Raw genomic sequence first — 19,166 nt, 5'->3', positions numbered from 1 at the left:
TTGGAGCTTTTCCTTGATGACTCAGTGGCTGGAACCACAGTCACTAATAGGGCCCTGAGCAGGAGGTCCAGCGGGAGGGAAGGCCTGGACCCCCTGCTAGGGGATGTAACCCCTTCACTGTCTCCTGCCTCTAGCCAGGGAGCTACACGGCCTTGTGAACTGGGGTGAATTTACTTGCTTTGGCTATCGGGATGCACTGCCCTGTGAACTGGAATGAGTTTATACACTCTGGCCATTAGGCCATACTGCCTCATGACTGAAGGCAAACATATAGACATTGTCTAGGAAAAATAAAGTTGAGAATTGCAGGCATGCTCCTCTATTGCCTAAGGGAATTGGGCCCATTTGCTTCACTGTGGACGTGGTCTAATCCACCCATGTCAGAAGGACATCAGACCTAAATACTGTGATGGGAATCCTTGAACTTCCCTTGCTTCCACAGTCTACCAGGGCAGCAGCCCGTGTTAGTTATTTTCACCACAAATTCACTTTCTTTTACACCTGGGATTTATTTTTGTCTTTGCTATTTACCTGTCGTGTGAACACAGGGGCATCAATTGCTCTTACAATGCCTCACTGTTCTCCCATCTGTAAATCCGCTATAATAATTCTTGCTTCTCTCACAGGGGAGTTGTAAAGCTTCATGTGCATTTGCTAAGTCTCTTCATTCCTGGGATGGAAGCACAAAAGGATCATACTGGTTTGCCATGCCAGAGCTGCACACAGGCGTATTTGTTTTTAATTCTCAGGGCTACACCCCTCGAATTTTTATTTGAGATCAAGGAATTGCTAAGAATTATAGGGCAACTATAGCGCTATTTCAAAATAACAGATGCTGTTAAGACGCGGTTATTTCGAGAGAAAACCCTTCTCTCTAAATAACCCTTATTCCTCATACAATGAGGTTTACCAGTTATTTCGAGAGAAGTGTTTTCTCTCAAAATAACCGCATCTTAACAGCATCTGTTATTTCGAAATAGCGCTATTTTCAAATAGCGCCATAACGCGAATATGCAAGTGAAGCACGGAATATTTAAATCCTGGCTTCATTTGCAATTTCGAATGTCTTCGTTTGCATCCCTCTCTCGAAAGACATGCCCTGGGTCATCTAGTCCCACCAAGACAGAGTTCTTAAAAGGAGCCGTTCACTGAAGAAGAACGGATCCTTCCACGTCCCCTGCCCTTACTCCCTCGTCCCTCCAGGGCCCTGTGTACAAGGCTGCTAATGGGAGGGCTCTGTGGACGTCCTTCCCTGCTCAGGGAAGCCATTGCTCCGCAGAGCCACGGATGCGCAGGGGAGTCACATCCTTCCTTCAGCCCCATTGAGTGGGGCAAGTCAACAAAAGTTCTTTCCAGTGTGGGAGGAGGGAGGCCACACAAGCTAAGGGGGGGGCCATTCTCCCCCACATGGGACCTTCCCCCCCCCCACATTTCCTAGGGGGAAAAGAGCTGGGGGGGTGCAGCAGCCAGAGGAGCTGCTGGTGGTTCTGCACCTTTCCCTGCTGCCCTCCACAAGGGGAAAGGAGCAGAAGGCCAGCAGCCCAAGCAGCTGCTGTAGCACTTCCAGGCCCCAGCCCTGTACACAGACATGGCAGTCAATGGCGGGGCTGGGGGTAGCCAGCAGGGAGTCTTTCTGGTATGCTGCACTGGCAAGAAATCAGCTTGCTGGCATGGCATGGCATGGCATGGCATGGCACACAGAACCGTACCAGCCCGCTGGCTCCCCTGCCTCCGTTCTTCAGGAGCTCTGCATGTTGCCTCCAGAGCAGACTGACCAACATTTTCAAATTACATTTCAGGGAGATTTGTGAGGCCACTTGATTGGCTAATAAAGCCTATGAGAACAGACATGCAATAGACCTTCCTTTATTTAGCAAAGTAATATAAAACAGACACACATTTACCTGATTAATAACCTTGCTGAAGTAAAGTGCTCAGTTCACCACACTGCCTTCAGCACTGCCTTGTACACAACAATCTGGTAACAGTCCTGTTTGCAAAACAAGTTCACTTTGGTGGGGGTAGTTTTGATTTTTCTTCGGTGGGATCAAGTATTTGCGCACATGTGGACAATCTGTAAGGCCACATGATAAAGCAGCACAAACTTCCAATTACGCTCCACAACAAAACTAATAAAGTAATTCTGCTCAGCTCATTTTTTCTCCAACATTTGAAGATGACAAATACATTTTTTTTGTGAAGCTGCCCTAGCTGCAGTGTCACATCGGGATCCAGCAATGTCTTTTTTTAAATATCATTTATACCATGTGTGACCAACAAGTCACTCTAGTAGGCAATACAGAACATATATGACTCACCGCTACATAATTTCTTCATGATAGGTCATTCTTCTCTCATGCCACTAGAACGCCTGCATTTCTATTTTATTTTATGTAACTTCTGTATGGTCTGAAGAATCTGAATATGTTGTCATCCTCAGTGGCTTCCAAGTCCGAACATAGATTGGGGGTTACAGTGGATGAGAAGCTAGATATGAGTCAACAGTGCGCCCTTGTAGCCAAGAAGGCTAATGGCATATTAGGTTGCATTAAGAGAAGCATTGCCAGCAGATCCAGAGATGTCATCATTCCCCTTTATTCGGCTTTGGTGAGGCCGCATCTGGAGTATTGTGTCCAGTTCTGGCCCCCCCACTACAAAAAGGATGTGGACACATTGGAGAGGGTCCAGCGGAGGGCAACAAATGATTAGGGGACTGGAGCATATGACTTATGAGGAGAGGCTGAGGGACTTGGGTCTGTTTAGTCTGCAGAAGCGAAGAGTGAGGGAGGATTTGATAGCAGCCTTCAACTTCCTGAAGGGAGGTTCCAAAGAGGATGGAGAGAGGCTGTTCTCAGTGGTGACAGATGCAGAACAAGGAGCAATGGTCTCAAGTTGTGGTGGGAGAGGTCCAGGTTGGATATTAGGAAAAACTATTTCATTAGGAGGGTGGTGAAGCACTGGAATGGGTTCCCTAGGGAAGTAGTGGAGTCTCCATCCCTAGAGGTGTTTAAGTCTCGGCTTGACAAAGCTCTGGCCGGGTTGATTTAGTTGGAATTGGTCTTGCCTAGAGCAAGGGGCCGGACTTGATGACCTTCTGAGGTCTCTTCCAGTTCTATGATTCTATAATAGTTCAGAAAACCACCTCTTTGGAGATTCTCTGCACACCTTCCACTTGGTATGGGAGTGTAAGCGCACACACCTTGCGCTCCCTTGTGGGGCACAGGAGGGGCGGGGCGGTGACACATGATTAGCAGAAGCACAGCAGAGGTCAACTCCTTTACCCAGTCTCTTGTCCGTGAGCCACACACATCATTCTCTCTCACTGACGCCAAGAGCCTGGTCCGGAGCTCGGAAGCACCACTTAAAGAGGGGGGCCCCACATTTGTCCCATTCCTCCGTTTGATCGTCTCTTTCCCACTTGGGCATCCCCTCCCTCCAAATTAGGGATGTTAAGGACTAGTTGATCTCCCCTCCCCCTTGCTGCCTTTGATAGAGGCAGCAAAGGGAAGGTAGAGGGGGTACTTCAAAGTGGCAGCGCCGTGCAGCTGAGCCCAGGGTCAGCTATGCTGCACTGCCACGTGTGAAGCCGGGGGTCAGCTGGGGACTCTCCAGCTGATTCTGGGTTCCATGGAAATGCCGCGCTGGAGCCCGGCATTAGCAGGGGAGTCCCCAGCTGACCCCAGCTCTGCATGGCATTTCAAATCAGCAGCGCAGCATGGAGCCTGCGCTGCCACATAGCTTTGTAATGGCAATAAGGTGGCAGGACCTTGGTCCGGGCGGCCCCCTGCAGCTCTGTGGCCTTTGCTGATGCACATGGCTAAGCCAGACCAGTCTGGATTCTGTAGCTGGATGTTTGCATTTGACATAAGCGTGATGCGTCTCATCATTTTTATGCAGTGAGGTTTTGGGCTGACAAAGCAGGAGCCCTCAGACCATGGCAGCTTGGGAGAAGAGAGCCCTAGTCACCGGGACTACCAGGGCAGCCCTGTGATTTAGAGTGTGCGAGATACCTCGCTGTTTGCTCCCTGGGAACTTGAAAGGAAAACATCGGCTCCCCAAAGCAGCTTTCATTGTGTTTTGGGCGCGCAACAGGCCATTCCGTGGTTTGCTTTTGCAAGGCTGCTCGATGCACAGGCTCGTTCTCACAGATGTTCATGAGCGTGGCTCTCTGACTTCTGCAGCGGCCAACGGGGCTGACCCCAGGGCCGCTCAAGCAGCTGACCCAAGAGCCAGCTGACTGGGCAGCGCTGGGGATAGCTGCACTGGCTGCTGCTGGAGCAGCCCCAGCCACACCGGCCGCTGCTCCGGTAGCACCGTGACAGCTGGCACAGCAGCCAATGTGTCCAGCCCCAGGAACCACTGGAGCAGCAGTCCCAGGGGTGGCTGGAGCAACCAAAGCTTGGCAGCTCCCAGCAGCGGTCTGGGGGCTGCCAAAGAAGTGGTGGCAACCAGAGATCCCGCTGGTGCTGCAGGACCGCCCCCCCTCACCTCCCGCACTTCCCCAGTCTCCTGGTACTGCAGACTCCTCCTCCCTCCCATGCACAACCCTCCCCTAAGACTCAGTCAGGGGTATTTATGGTACAAATGAGGGACAGGTGATGGAGCTGGGCTTTTCTGTTTCTTGCCCATGACCTGACCAGGGCTTTTACCAAAAATACTCGTGATTAAATCAGAGCCTTACTCATGAGTGCTTGTTTCTTACTGTACCACAGCTCGTGAGAGCTGTACTGAAAACAGGGGTGTCTTAAAACATGTTAAAGAGAGGACTTACTGTTCGCTTTCACACCTAGAACTATAAGGAAGGGGGACAGCAGCAGAGAGAAACGAAGGAGAACAGGTGGTCAGTTTGGGCTAGACAGTATTTACCCATGTGCCTATTTTAATAGCTGTGCTCAGACTTGTAAGTTCAACCCAAGAACATGAACACTTAGCTTGAAAAAGTACAAACTGTTACTAGAAACAGGGAGCAGTGAAATATTCTGCTCTTGCTAACAATATCCTTCTTTAGAGAAAAGTACAGTGAGTAGAAGCAGTCTAGCCGCCGTGAGTTGATGAGCTACTAGTATGGGATTCTATTGCTTCCCCCTTGAATACCACTTCATGCTACTATGATCAGGACAGTCATGTGTCACTTCTGGCACTCGCCCTACCTTACGTCTAACTGCTGCACTCTACAGGTAGGAAGTTCAACAGCTAGAAAGGCAGATAATAAAAGTTACCTCTTTGCCACAGCAAGTGCCACACATTAAGAATAACAGAAGAACATGCTAGTGATCTCCTGCCCAAGGGTATGTCTACACTGTGGGGGGGTTCCAGGATACCAGAGGTACCCTGGAAAAACTCTGCCGCATCCAGGGAACACGTTTGGTTTTTTTTGTGGAAGAGCAAACGCACTCTCTCGGGGAGCCCAGTATACCTCGTTCTATGAGGAATAAGGGCTCCGCTGAAAGATGAGGCTTTTCCACCACTTGGTTCTGTTTAGACGGGGCCAAATGGCGGAAAAGCCTCTTCTGGAAAAGCAATCAGAAAAAGCGATGCAAATTGCAGAGCGCAATTTGCGAAGCTTTTTCCGAAAAAAGCCTATAATGTAGACCTAACCCAAGATATCATTCGTAATGATCAGTTTCTACACTGATTAGAAGTACAATGTTGCTTTTCTCTTTAGAATGCTGATCAAAGAATACACAAGAATACTATAAACATAACACAAAGATCATATTTAGTTCTGCCATGAGTGCAGGGGATTGGACTAGTTGACTAGATCATCTCTCAAGTTCCCTCCAGTCCTAGGACTCCATGCTTTTATGTAGGGGCAAAATCTGAAAGACTAAGGCACCGAATTAAGCATATCCCTTGATAAGTATAAGTCAACAAGAAGAGGTTCTTTAAATACATTTGGAACAAGAGAAAGACCAAGGAAAGTGTATGTCCTCCGCTAAGTGAGGAAGGAGAACTAATAACTAACTGATGGCATTAGGAAGGCTGAGTTGCTTAATGCCTGTTTTGCTTTAATCTCCACTGAAAAGGCTAATGATCACCAAATTATGAATACAAGTAACATTAACAAGCGGGAAAGAAAGCAAGGCAAAATATAGAAAAGGCAGGTTTTAGAATATTTAGCTGTTTGACATATTCAAACGCTTCAGAGGGGGAGCTGAGTTAGTCTGTAACTGGAAAAACTTAAAAAACAAGAAACAGCCTTGCAGAACCTTAGAGTATGTCTACACTAGTCCCCAAGTTCGAACTAGGGAGGCTAATGTAGGCATTCAAAGTTGCAAATCAAGCGCGGGATTTAAATATCCCACGCTTGATTTGCATCTTCCAGGCCGGACGCCATTTTTTGAAATTTACAAGTCCGGACTAACCGCCCGCATCTACACGTGGCAGGGACCCGGTAGTTCGAAATAAAGCCCTAGTTCGAACTACTTGTTATTTCTCCTGGAACGAGGTTGGCGACCCTACCTCCTCCATTTAGGGGCTTGGACCTTGTGATCTCTCACGGTCCCTCTCAGACCTACGTTTGTGTGATTTATGAGCCTATGAAAATGAACCTTTAGGCCTTAGGTGTTACAAAGAAAGGCCATGAACTCTACGGTTTTTGCATGTACAGGTTAGCTTTAATGATCAGCATGATTTGAATAATCAATTTACAAATGTAACTGAAACCACTAGCATGATATCACAGTTGATCGGAATGGGCGGGCTCTTTATTGGTTCTCTGGTGGGCAAATGGGAGAGAAAATGCTGCTGGTTGTGTTCATATAATAAGGCTTGAAATCATATCAGAAATCAGGGATGTGTAGCTGAGCTCCCTGAGATGTCCTGTACCAAGAACCAGAACACCCAGACCCAAGTGGCATCATTTGCTTCATGCCAACAGTGATCCACACCTGAGGCTGTGCCAACCTGATGGGAGGGTGAAATCATATGGGCAGAGATTTCTGCACTTAAAAGTGTTCCAGTTAATCCCCCACAAAATATAATATTTGGCTCTTGTGTAGCACTTTCTAATCAACAGACCTCACAATACATTAAGTGTGGATGATGAAGGCATCTGGAAGACGAGAAGGTGAACTAAATTGAACAGAGTCGCTCTCCCAAAACGGTAACTTCCAATTTCAACCTTACCAAAATGCATTTTGGTGCCTCCGTTTACAACTCTGGGCACTTTAGCAGCAGCACAGTTCTCAACTATGCCACATTCTGGTCCAATCCAGGCTCAGAGAAGACCAAACTGGCTTCAGGACACCTATGCAAGTCTGGAACACAGACACTATTTGACGCAAGAAGCCACTGAGGGTATGTCTACACTACAAAGTTAATTCGAACTAACAGACGTTAGTTCGAATTAACTTTGATAGGCGCTACACATGTAAACCGCTAGTTCGAACTTAATTCGAACTAGCGGAGCGCTTAATTCGAACTAGGTAAACCTCATTCTACGAGGACTAACGCCTAGTTCGAATTAAGTAGTTCGAATTAAGGGCTGTGTAGCCACTTAATTCGAACTAGTGGGAGGCTAGCCCTTCCCAGCTTTCCCTGGTGGCCACTCTGGGCACCACCAGGGAAACTCTTCTGCCCCCCTCCCGGTCCTGGAGCCCTTAAAGGGGAACAGTCTGGCTACGGTGCCAGTGCCAGGTGCAAGCCTGCCAGCACCCAGCCAGCCACCCGCTGCCACCCCGCCCTCCGCCTCTTCCCGGGACCAGGCTGGCGGCTCCCGGGAGCCTGCCCGGGGCCGCAAGAGGCAGGCACCCGCCTGGTCTAGTGCGGAGATCGTGGACCTCATCCATGACCTCTGCACTAGGCACAGGAAAGTGGCTGTCTAGGGCAGGATAGCTGCCACCCTGGCCACCCAGGAGCAGGTTTGCATGAAAATCAAGGTGGTCCAGTGAGACCCCCGACCCTGAGTCCTGAGCTTAGAACGGCCATACTGGGTCAGACCAAAGGTCCATCTAGCCCAGTAGCCTGTCTGCCGACAGCAGCCAACACCAGCTACCCCAGAGGGGATGGACCGAAGACAATGACCAAGCCATTTGTCTCGTGCCATCCATCTCCAGCCTTCCAAAACAGAGGCCAGGGACACCATTTCTATCCCCTGGCTAATACCACTCCATGGACCCAGTCTCCATGACTTTATCTAACTTCTCTTTAAACTCGGTTATAGTTCTAGCCTTCACAGCCTCCTGCAACAAGGAGTTCCACAAGTTGACTATTTGCTTTGTGAAGAACTTTCTGTTATTAATTTGAAGCCTGCTACCTATTCATGTCATTTGGTGTCCTCTAATCCTTCTATTATGGGAACTAATGAAGAACTTTTCTTTATGCACCCTCTCCACACCACTCGTGCTTTTATAGACCTCTATCATATCCCCCCTCAGTCTCCTCTTTTCTAAGCTGAGAAGTCCCAGTCTCTTTAGCCTCTCTTCATATGGGACCTGTTCCAAACCCCTGATCATTTTAGTTGTCCTCCCCTCTCCCACCCTCTCTCTTCCCCTCTCCCACCTCCTTTTCCCAGTCTCCCCGAGTTTTGTTCAATAAAGAGAGTTTCTATTTTTGAACACACGTGTCCTTTATTTTGTACATCAGGAAGGGGGGCTAGGGAGGGGTAAGTGGAAGGAGGTGAGGGAGGAATGGGGTATGAGCCCCCGATGGGGAGGACTGGGGTGGCTCTGCGGGCTCCTCGGGGTGGAAGCTCTCCTGCAGCCCCCCAACTGACCCCCTCCCCCCCCCCAGATGGCAGCCTGCGGCAAGTGCAGCCGGGCTGATGGCCGAGTGCTGTGATGTGCCAAGTGTGGGCATTCAGGGCACTCCAAGCCAGGACTGCTTTGCTGTCCATCATTGAGTTAGACAAGCAAGCGGGGAACCCTGAGAACTGTCTGTCCGGGGTGGGGGTTGGGTCCCTTTAAGCACAGCCCTCGGCTAGCCTGAAACAGCAGCTCCACGCTCTAAGTCCTAATCTGATGCCCTGCCGGCACTGCTTCCGGCCAGCCTTAACCTCGGTTCAGGGTCCACTCAATGTGGACATGCTAGTTCAAATTAGCAAAATGCTAATTCGAACTAGTTTTTAGGTCTAGATGAACTAATTTGAATTAGCTTAGTTCGAATTAGTGCTGTAGTGTAGACAGACCCTGAGAGACCAACTGAGCGAAAGCCAGGCCTGCAATGGAGGAAGCCCAGAACCAGGGATGGGATAGTTAGGGGTCAGGAGAAGAGCAGAAAGTCCAGTGTGCAACAGGTTTTGCGAGAATCTGGGAATAGGCCAAAGGGGATGGATCACTTGATAATTACTTGTTTTGTTTATTCCCTTTGAAGTGCCCAGCACTGGAAAGCAGGACGCTGGGCTAGATGGACCTTTAGTTTGACCAGTGTGGCCGTTTTTATGTAGGAGATTGTGATAGAAGAACCTAAGAGTGGCCAGACTGGGTCAGACCAAAGGTCCATCTCGCCCAGTGTCCTGTTGCCCACAGTGGCCAATGCCAGATGCCCCAGAGGGAGGGAACACAACAGGGAATCCTCACGTGATCCCTCTCTTGTCACCCATTTCCAGCCCCTAACAAACAGATACCCTCCCTCATACCGAGTAGCATCTAATTCCGCAGGATGTCTGGTTAATGGCTCAGCTCGTTGTGTAAAGTGTTACTCAGTGTGGGTAGGAGTATCAGAATCTGCCCGTCAGAGAGGGGAAGTAAAGGAGTCAATTATCCAAGGCAGAGCTAATTTCATAGAATCCCAGGGTTGGAAGAGACCTCAGGAGTCATCAAGTCCAGCCCCCTGCCCAAAGCAGGATCAATCCCAACTCAATCATCCCAGCCAGGGCTTTGTCAAGCCGAGACTTAAACACCTCTAGGGATGGAGATTCCACCCCCTCCCTAGGGAACCTCTCCCAGTGCTTCCCCACCCACCTAGACCTCCCCCACTGCAACTTTAGACCATTTGCTCCTTGTTCTGTCATCTGTCACCAGTGAGACCAGCCTGGCTCCATCCTCTCTGAACTTCCCTTCAGGGTGTTGAAGGCTGCTCTCAAATCCCCCCTCACTCTTCTCTTCTGCAGACTAAACAAGCCCAAATTCCTCGGCCTCTCATCATAGGTCAAGTGTTCCAGCCCCCTCAGCATTTTTGTTGCCCTCTGCTGGACCCTCTCCAATGCATCCACACCCTTTCTGTAACGGGGGACCCAGAATTGGATGCAGTACTCCAGATGTGGCCTCACCAGTGCCGAATAAAGGGGAATAATAACTTCCCCAGATCTGCTGGTCCACCCCACTAACCCAGTCCCCTTGCGGTGAACAAATGTGCTGTATTCCCAAGCTCATGTGTGTCGGCCACAAGACCAATGTCCTATATGCACAGGAAGGCAGCCCAAGGTTACGATCCTGCTCCTTCCTGGGCTTTGCCAGTACTTCACTCCCCCTTCAGATATTGATGTAACATTATTTTCAGTCTCAACCCCCTAATTTGCTCTCAATTAATTGTTCATGGGATTAAGCCTCTTTTTTTTTTTTAAATGAAAACACAAGAAAAGCTCAGTGACAGGAGGATGAAGGGAGTCTGTGCTATTCACCATCCACCCACCCACCCACATGCTATCTTAATTCATCAGGAGACAAAGCCAGCTCTTTGTCTTTGCAGCTCCCTCTATGCCATTCATTCACAGTGAGATATCGCTCCCAGTAATCAGAGCCCGCCTATACAGGAGGGAAAAAAAAGAATAGAAAGAGGGGGAAAAAAATCTAATCAGGCCTTAGACTTGTTTCATTGTCAAAAAGGCAGTTTTTAAGAAAAGCCAAACTATACAGCAATAACTCCATGAAGCACCTTTTCCTTGAAAAGCTAAATGACATCTAATGTAATAAATGATTTTACATATTTGTATTTTAATCAACATTTAAAATATACTTTCCCCACAGTGGATCTGAGAGTAAATTGCCTAGGCAAGAACTAGAACATAGAGCTGTTTAATGCTTGTTTTAACTCATGCGCTCCTGAATACTTCGCTGTTTTCTGCAGAATAAACCTTATACACAGCCCATCACAGTTCAGAGGTTAATTGTTAACAATTGCTGCAACACATTTAACAACAGTAGGTGATTATTAAGTTTTTCAAACATCTTTTTACTGGCACTGCCTGTCTTATTCATTGTGATTATAAACTAGTTACACTCACTAGCTGCCTTCTCTTGACACCTATGCAAAGTTTTGCCAGTTCATCTTTGCATCCTGGTTTTAATTGCAAATCTCATAAAAGCAGCCAGGGTGGACTCAGACGTTCATGCAAAATGAGCCTTTTGGAAGCTCACTGGTTTAGTTTTGAAGCCAGCGAGTGTGTCACTGCTCCGTGGGAGTTAAGTCAGATGCCAGGAGTTAAGCCAGCTCAGGAGGCCAGGAAACCAAGCAGCAGGCACAAGAGCCGGGTGAAGCACAGCTGTTCGGACAGCGTCCTGGGCCTGCTGCTGGCTCAAATTGGACCAGAGTGCCAATCAGCTGTTCTGTCATGCTGCCAATCAAACCTTTGGGGTGGAGCCTCATGCTGGGGCTGCACCTTGAGGATTCTGGGTAAGCCGCTATCAGTAGGCTACCTCTGGTGGGTTAGATCATAGCTGCTCCCATTAACTCAATGGGCCTGGGTTCAAGACCGTGAGCCATGACAAAATTCCAGGCATGGCTCCTCTATGCCAGGTTAGGCAGAGGCTGGGACATAGGAGCTGGCTCACACCATTGGGGGCTCTCCGTCACAGTGCTCCGCCTGTGGCCCTAACAAAGCCACAGATGGAGGGTCACTAGGTCTGAGAAACAAAAACCACCAAGCACCCCAGAATACAAGAACCTGCAATTTAGTAGCCATTTAGAACGAAGTCAGTGCTCTCTTTAATTATTGTATGATACTTGAGTTCCGCACTCACAGGCACCTTAGAAAAGACTGTGCCAGAATGTATTTTTCTTGCCAAAGGAAACAATCTGGGAATAGATAGAGCTACAGGCAGTCCCCAAGTTACACGGATCCGACTTATGTCGGATCTGCAGTTACGAACGGGGCTTTACTCGCCCCGGAGGACGGGAGTGGCGGGACGCCCAGATGCGCCGCGGTCCGCCGCCTCCGTCCTCTGGGGCGAGAAAAGTTGCTCCCCGTCTCCCTGACCAGCAGACCAGGAAGATGGGGAGCAAAACCTCGGAGTACGCCAGCAGTGGGACAGCCGCGGCGCGCCTGGACTGTCCCGCTGCCTGCGTGCTCTGCGGCTTTGCTCCTCGTCTCCCAGGTCAGCAGACCAGGGAGACGGAGCAAAGCCGTGGAGGACTTGGGCGGTCCCGCCACCCCCGTCTCCCTGGTCTGCTGGGGGGGGGGGTGTGTGCAGCTAGTGCCCCCCCCCAGCAGACCAGGCTTTTCTTGCCTACCCCTGGGGTAGAGCAGCTGGGGGCTGCCAGGTTGGTCCCGCAGCGCCGCTCCGGACCAACCCGGCAGCACCCCAGCCGCTCTGTCCCAGGCGTCCTGATTCAGCTGCTGCTGGTCAGTTTCAGCAGCGGCTGAATCAGGACACCTGGGGCAGAGCAGCTGGGGTGCTGCTGGGTTGCTCCAGTAGCACCGAGGAGCCGCGCTACTGGAGCAACCCAGCAGCACCCCAGCTGCTCTGCCCCAGGCGTCCCCAAGTCAGCCGCTACTGAAACTGACCAGCGGCTGACTACAGGAAGCCCCAGGCAGAGTTGCTGTGCCCCAGGCTTCCTGGAATCAGCCGCTGATCAGTTTCAGCAGCAGCTGACTTGGGGACGCCTGGGTTTCTTAAGTTGAATCTGTATGTAAGTCAGAACTGGCGTCCAGATTCAGCCGCGGTTGAAACTGATCAGTTTCAGCAGCGGCTGATGCCAGTTCCGACTTACATACAGATTCAACTTAAGAACAAACCTACAGTCCCTATCTTGTACGTAACCCGGAGACTGCCTGTATATACTTGAGCTTCCTGAGGATCAAATATTATTATTATTACTATTGTGCATAAAAACTCTATTTAGTAACATTTAAACCAAACCTCAACAGCTTGGGCTTCAGAAGGTAAGGCAAGCAAACGTAAAAAACAGTAACCTGTTTAGCGGAAGACACAAACACAAGCAAGAGGGGGCATGTTTCAAAATTAACACTCTTTTCATCCTTACCATGCAGCTACTCCTACTCCATATCGTTTGTCTATAAGACAACAAAGCATAAAAAAGCAAAACATTTTTGTATGCACAAAGGAAATAAATGATGTCCCTATGTTCAGGGAGGAGTAACTACAATATAATAAGACTGTACAACCCAACTCACTCCTTAATTCTGGCTGATGAAATACCATGCTTTAATTAAAAGCTCCATACTCAGGTGGTTATAAAATATGGCTCTACTGAATTATCTGAGTCAATTCCCTCCACCTCCAGTTTTTTCCTGACAACTGTTAAATCTTAGATCGCTCAAATAAGTCGCTGTTTTATGAGATCGATTTTTGCCCATTAGTGCTGACAAACGCGTTTGACACATGTGAAGAAATCTCCCCCAAAAGCTATAAAACCACCTCGCAAATATAACTTGTATGCTAAAGAGGAACTTGTGCAACGGAATCCCAGAGCATGGACTGGCTCCCTAGTGAGCCTCTGTAAGTGTAAATACCTGTGCACCTCTTACACCGAGTGGGACTTGTTCACACAAGGAATCGCTTTGTTTTCAGCAGGACTCCTCACCAAAGTAAGTGCTCAGCAAAGGGACGAAGGATTGCACAGCCAGGTTCTAAATGTGCTGTGTGCGTTCCTCTTATCACTGGCACACGCACACATGCGTGCGCACACGCGCGCACACACGCGCACACACAGACACGGGCACAGACTGGCACGGGGCACATGTCTTGGTTTCACAGTATCACAGATTTTAAGGCCAGGAGGGGCCAACATGATCATCTCGTCTGACCTGCCCATTGCAGGCCACAGAATCTCACCCACCCGCTCAGGCAACGGGTGCTGGGAGATGCAGGGGTCACATGCCCCAAATGCCATGGGTGGGAGGAGCAAGGGGCTGGCCAGCAGCGGTCAGGGGACTAGTGAAAGGGGGGTCTGGTGCCCACAGCAGGGGCCCAGCCACCCCCAAGCTCAACAGCAATGGTGGGGCAAGTGGAGCCCCCAGTTCACTCTAGCTGTGTCGCTCAAGGAAGAGGCTGGGCTCCCTGGCAGGAGTGGAGCAATGGGGCTGGAGAGCAGCTGCCTTGCCCCACTTCCCCTGCCACTACCATGAGTGTGGGGCACAGTGGAGGATCACTGCTGCCAGCGCCAGCCCCCAGCCCCACTCGTCCCACCGGCCACATCGCTTGGGGAACTTTAGGGACATGTCGCAGAGCCCCAACGGTCATTTCCTTCGCCTACGATGTAGGGCCGGAGGAAGGGTCTGACACAGAATCGCCTCAAATAGCTCCATGGGGGGCAAGATACCAGGGTCATACTTGAGGGGTGTCACATGGAGCAGCAACCAGTGTGACGGCGCGTTGGGGTCCCCCGTGTCCTGCACCCCGAAATGGCACAAACAGACTGCACCAGCCGGTGGAATAGAGGAAGTTTATTGCCTCTCCAGGATACAGCACAGCACCGATGTAATCTGGTCACAGAGCTGGGCTAGGATGCCTCAGGCCCCCTTGAGATGGGGGGAGACTGGGCCCCTAAACTCCAGCCCCTTTCCCTAGGCTGTCTCCTCCATGCCCCCAGCCAGCAACTAACTCTCTTCCAGCCCTGCCCCCCAGCCAGGGCAACATTCCACCTTCCTTTGTTCCTCTCCATGGGGGGTGTCTGGCCATACTGGTTTGCATAGTGACTCGTCCTGTTTTGCTGGGTCGTGGTACCCACGGCAGCCAGTGGGGGTTACCCCAGAGCCAGCAGCATAGAAACCAGCCAGGTACCCCCACTACATCACAACCAGCAAGTTGAGATTTTAAGGGGCCATAAAACCCCTTTCCACCTGGGGAAAAAACATGACCCCCAGTCTGGTGCAGAAGGTCCCCTTTGCGTTCTGTTCTTTCCCCTCCAGGACTCTGCAAGTCCCAAGCTTGGTTTTCAAAGCTCATGTTGTTTTAGGACTCCATGCTAGCACGTTTGAGACACTTTCCGAGTTAAAGGACAGGTAGCAAAAGGCAGAGTAACGCCTCGCTGTGTAGTCACATCCCTGCTAGTGTGTGTATCGCACCTTCAGAATCAGGGCTAGCTCAGAGCCAGGCTGTCAGGGTTACATCACTGAGGCTTCCCTGGGAAGGCATGTCACAGGCCTGTGGCTTTGTCAGTCACATGCTCAAATCCTTGGCCACCTTCTGGAGCAGGCCCAGTGTAACTTCAGCAGCAGCACAAACATGCCTGGGCACCCCCGAGACCAAAGCCGGAATACCTGCGCAGAGGACAAGCAACACGAGGGACTGCAGTAAGGATCCACGCTGCTGGGTCACAATGCAACACGACAACACTTGGCGTGTCTGCAGTACCTTTGTGAAACGAGCCTCACAACTGCCCTGTGAACTGCACTGTCCCCTTTCACGGTGGGAAAACAGAAGCCCAGAGGCGACAGGTGACTCACCTAACGTTCCACAGCAAGACCAGGGACAGAAGCCAAGCACCCTGGGCCAGCGCCTTAACCTCTAGATTAGCCCTTCTCTGCAACTTACACATGCGGTTGTAACTCACTTTACACCGGGTGTTATGAATTCCCTCTCCTGTCAGGTGCAAAGAAGATTAGTTTTCTAGTTAGCATGTAAAGAAGTGATGCTTCCTGCTAACAGTTTTTGCGCTGCAAGCCCCGGGTTCAGGCTCCAGTGATGACTCCTATGGGAATCATTACACAAATACTCTGATGTCAGGGACATCTGCAGATGTAAAGTCGTCTGATCACTGAGATTCTTACTCACTTGCCATTTCAGCATTTTGGTTTGTGCCCAAGCAGCAGGGGAGTAACCAAACTAGCCACAACAGCAGCAAAGCAGCCTGTGCCTGGGAGTAGCCTGAACAAGGCAGGGACTGTTGGGTCCAGAGCTTGGGGAGAGGCTAGTTTGTTGCTTCCTATGGAAGGTCGAAGCTAAGGGCTGGTGTGGAGCAGAATTGTGCAGCTTCTGTAAAATCTTTGTGGATTTTTTTGGGAAAAAAAAAGTCAGATTGGGCTCAAAGTGGCTAGGCATGAGGCTGCTGGAGGCTTTCCTTTGGGGGAGGGAGGCTGGACAGGGGGCCGAGAAGAGAGAGGGAAGCCTCTGTCTTTTTTGTTGTCCAGAGGAAGGGTGGGGGAGAGCACAGGGACCACCAGGTTATGGAAAAAGTGGGCTGTGGAGCCAGGGACAAGACCCACCCTGTCTGTCAGTACCAGTGAGAGAGGAAGGGAAATAGCTTCCTGGCTTTCCCGGTGGGTGGAAAGACCCTGCTGCAGCAGCCATAGGACCTGGGAGGGCACGCCGCAGTCTGGAAACGGAGACTCCGGGCTGAGCCAGCCGTTCCCGAGATGGGGCCATGCAACCCCCACGCAGCGTGGGCTCCCAGTGGGGATGCAAAGGCAGGAAGAGAGAAAATGTGTGAGGAGACGGAAAGCAGAATCTGGGTATGGAGCAAAGAGATCTCACTTCGACAAAGCAGCCTTTGACTCCCTCGGGGAACTGATGGGCGATGCATCCAAGGGGGTCCAGAGCCTGGTCTACACTAGGGGGCGATTTCGAAATAACCCCCTTATTTTGAAATCATAAACACAGCGACCACTCTACCATGCCTGTTATTTCACAACAGGGTCTGGTTATTTCGAAATCTGCGCTCCTGCTTTCCTCGGGGAATGAGCTTATTTCGAAATAGCTATTTCAGGAGTTATTTCAAATTTAGTTATTTCCAATAATTTCCTAGTGCAGACATGCCTCTGGAGAGCTGACTGCATTTTAAAGAAAAGTTATTGGGGGCCCAGTAACACTCTATCCCAATGTGCAGAAAGAATAGCAAATATGGCAGGGGACCAGCTTGGCTTCACAGAGAAATCTTTGGTGAGTTTAAACACAAAAAGGAAGCTGACAAGCAGTGGAAACTTGGACAGATGACTAGGGAGGAGTATGAAAACATTGCACGAGCAGGCAGGGGTAACCAGGGAGGCCAAAGCACAACTGGAGTTGCAGCTAGTAAGGGATGAGAAGGGAAATAAGAAGGGATTCTGCTGGCATGTTAGTAAGAAGGTCAGGAAAGGTGCAGGTCCCTGACTGAAAGGGGAGGGCGATCTAGTGACAGATGAGGTGGAAAAAGCTGACGTGCTCAATGCTTTTATTGCCTCTGTCATCACAGACAGGGTCAGCTCCCAGACGGCTGCTCTAGGCAGTGCAGCATGGGGAGGAGGTGGGCAGAACAAGTTAAGAACTACTGTATTTAGAAAAGCTGGACATACACAAATCCATGGGACTGGATCTAATGCGTCTGAGGGTGCTGAGGGAGTTGGCTGATGTGACTGAGGAACCACTGGCCATTATCTTTGAAAATTCGGGGGGGTCTGGATATGTCCTGACCATTTGGAAAAAGGCAAATGTAGTGCCCATCGTTCAAAACTAGAGACTGGTCAGCCTCAGCGCAGTCCCCAGAAATATCATGGAGCAGGTCTCCAAGGAGGAGAGGAAACCGATCAGGAACAGTCAACGTGGATTCACCAAGGGCAGTCCTGCCTGACCAACCTGATTGCCTTCTGTGACGAGGTGAGTGGCTCTAAGGACATGGGGAAAGCAGTGGACGTGACCTATCTTGGCTTTAGCAAAGCTTGTGGTACGGTCTCCCACAGGATTCTTGCCAGCAAGTGAAAGAAGCATGACCTGGATGACCGGAATAGGAGGTAGATAGAAAGCTGGCTAGACTGTTGGGCTCAGTGAGTAGTGATCATCAGCTCTGTGTCCATTTGGCAGCCAGGATCAAGTGGGGTGCCCCAGGGGTCGGTCCTGGGGCCAGTTTTGTTCAGAATCTTCACTAATGATTTGGCTGATGGCATTAAAGCAAGTAGACATGTAGCTAGGGTGTGACTGATTAACAGGTTAATCAGTTCATTGGGACAGCTCCCCATCCACCATGGGCAGGGGGCTGTGCCACGGCACCCGCTGCAGGCGGGGGATGCTCCAGCCCAGCTGGAGCGGGGCGGGGTGGGAGGGGGGCGGGCCATCTCAGCTAAGCAGTCCCCAGCCCACACCCTCTTTCATTGGTTAATGGGTTAAACATTACGTTAAACCATTCACCAATTAAATGAGATTTTACATCCCTACATGAAGCTGAGATGTGGAGCGAGAGGGGACCAATTTCACACAGTCACTTCTCAGAATAGAACCACACTTTCTCCGGTCTAGATTTAAACAGCTCAAGTGATGGAGATTCCACCACTTCCTTGAGAGTGTATTTAATAGCACTGAAATCTATCCTGGACTTGGAAACTACTCAGCTATAGGACTCACCATTAGAAAGCTCATCCTGACATTTTGCTTGAAATCGACTTTTGCTCAATTTCTTTCCATTACCTCTTGTGCTAGCAAAACAATTCCCCACTTTCCTTTCTATTTATATGCTACAAATCAAACAAACCCACACAATAAAATTAGCTAGTGAAAAATGGAAATAACCTACACTGTACACATCTCCTACAGCTGGCAATAAAGGGCTTACAGCATTAAAACCTGCTTGCATATTGAAATGTTTGACACAGTCCAAATGTGTGCATTATCTCCACACTCAACCATTTAATGCTTTTATGGATTATCTTGTGTAACACCAGAATCCAACAGAGGACAGGACATAAAAAGGAGGAAACTGATATAAGAAAAACAGGTATCAATCTGACAAGACCAAAGCATCGTTAACTGCGCTGAAAAAGTGTATCTACTGTTCCACGTCATAAAACAGCAGGGCTGTGTCTACATTGGCACCTTTTTCCGGAAAAGGGATGCTAATGAGACACTTCGGAATTGCAAATTCCGCGGGGATTTAAATATCCCCCGTGGCATTTGCATGAACATGGCTGCCGCTTTTTTCCGGCTCGGGGTTTTGCCGGAGAAAAGCGCCAATCTAGACGGGATCTTGCAGAAAATAAGCCCTTTTCCAGAAGATCCCTTATTCCTACTTGAAAGGGAAATAAAGTAGGAATAAGGGATCTTCCGGAAAAGGGCTTATTTTCCGCAAGATCCCATCTA

General features: G+C 49.8%; 1 protein-coding gene across 15 annotated transcripts in view; it reads right to left on the bottom strand.

The window, feature by feature from the left end:
• HIVEP3 (HIVEP zinc finger 3) overlaps window positions 1-19,166 on the bottom strand; it is a 399,795-nt gene that overhangs the window by 217,903 nt on the left and 162,726 nt on the right. The window contains exons 1-2 of one of the 15 annotated variants that reach the window (XM_075908752.1): window positions 1,905-3,573; window positions 532-670 (exon numbers count right to left, since the gene is read on the bottom strand). The exons of 13 other annotated variants lie outside the window; for them this stretch is intronic. The gene's annotated coding sequence lies outside the window, so the exon portion shown is untranslated. Of the gene's footprint in view, window positions 1-531; window positions 751-1,904; window positions 3,574-19,166 lie in introns of those variants that run through there. One more of the 15 variants, XM_075908751.1, reaches the window with a different exon arrangement.

The sequence above is a fragment of the Pelodiscus sinensis genome, chromosome 25 (genome assembly GCF_049634645.1).
Source record: "Pelodiscus sinensis isolate JC-2024 chromosome 25, ASM4963464v1, whole genome shotgun sequence".
Lineage (NCBI taxonomy): Eukaryota > Metazoa > Chordata > Testudines > Trionychidae > Pelodiscus > Pelodiscus sinensis.
This window is presented reverse-complemented; position numbering and strand designations above follow the sequence as displayed.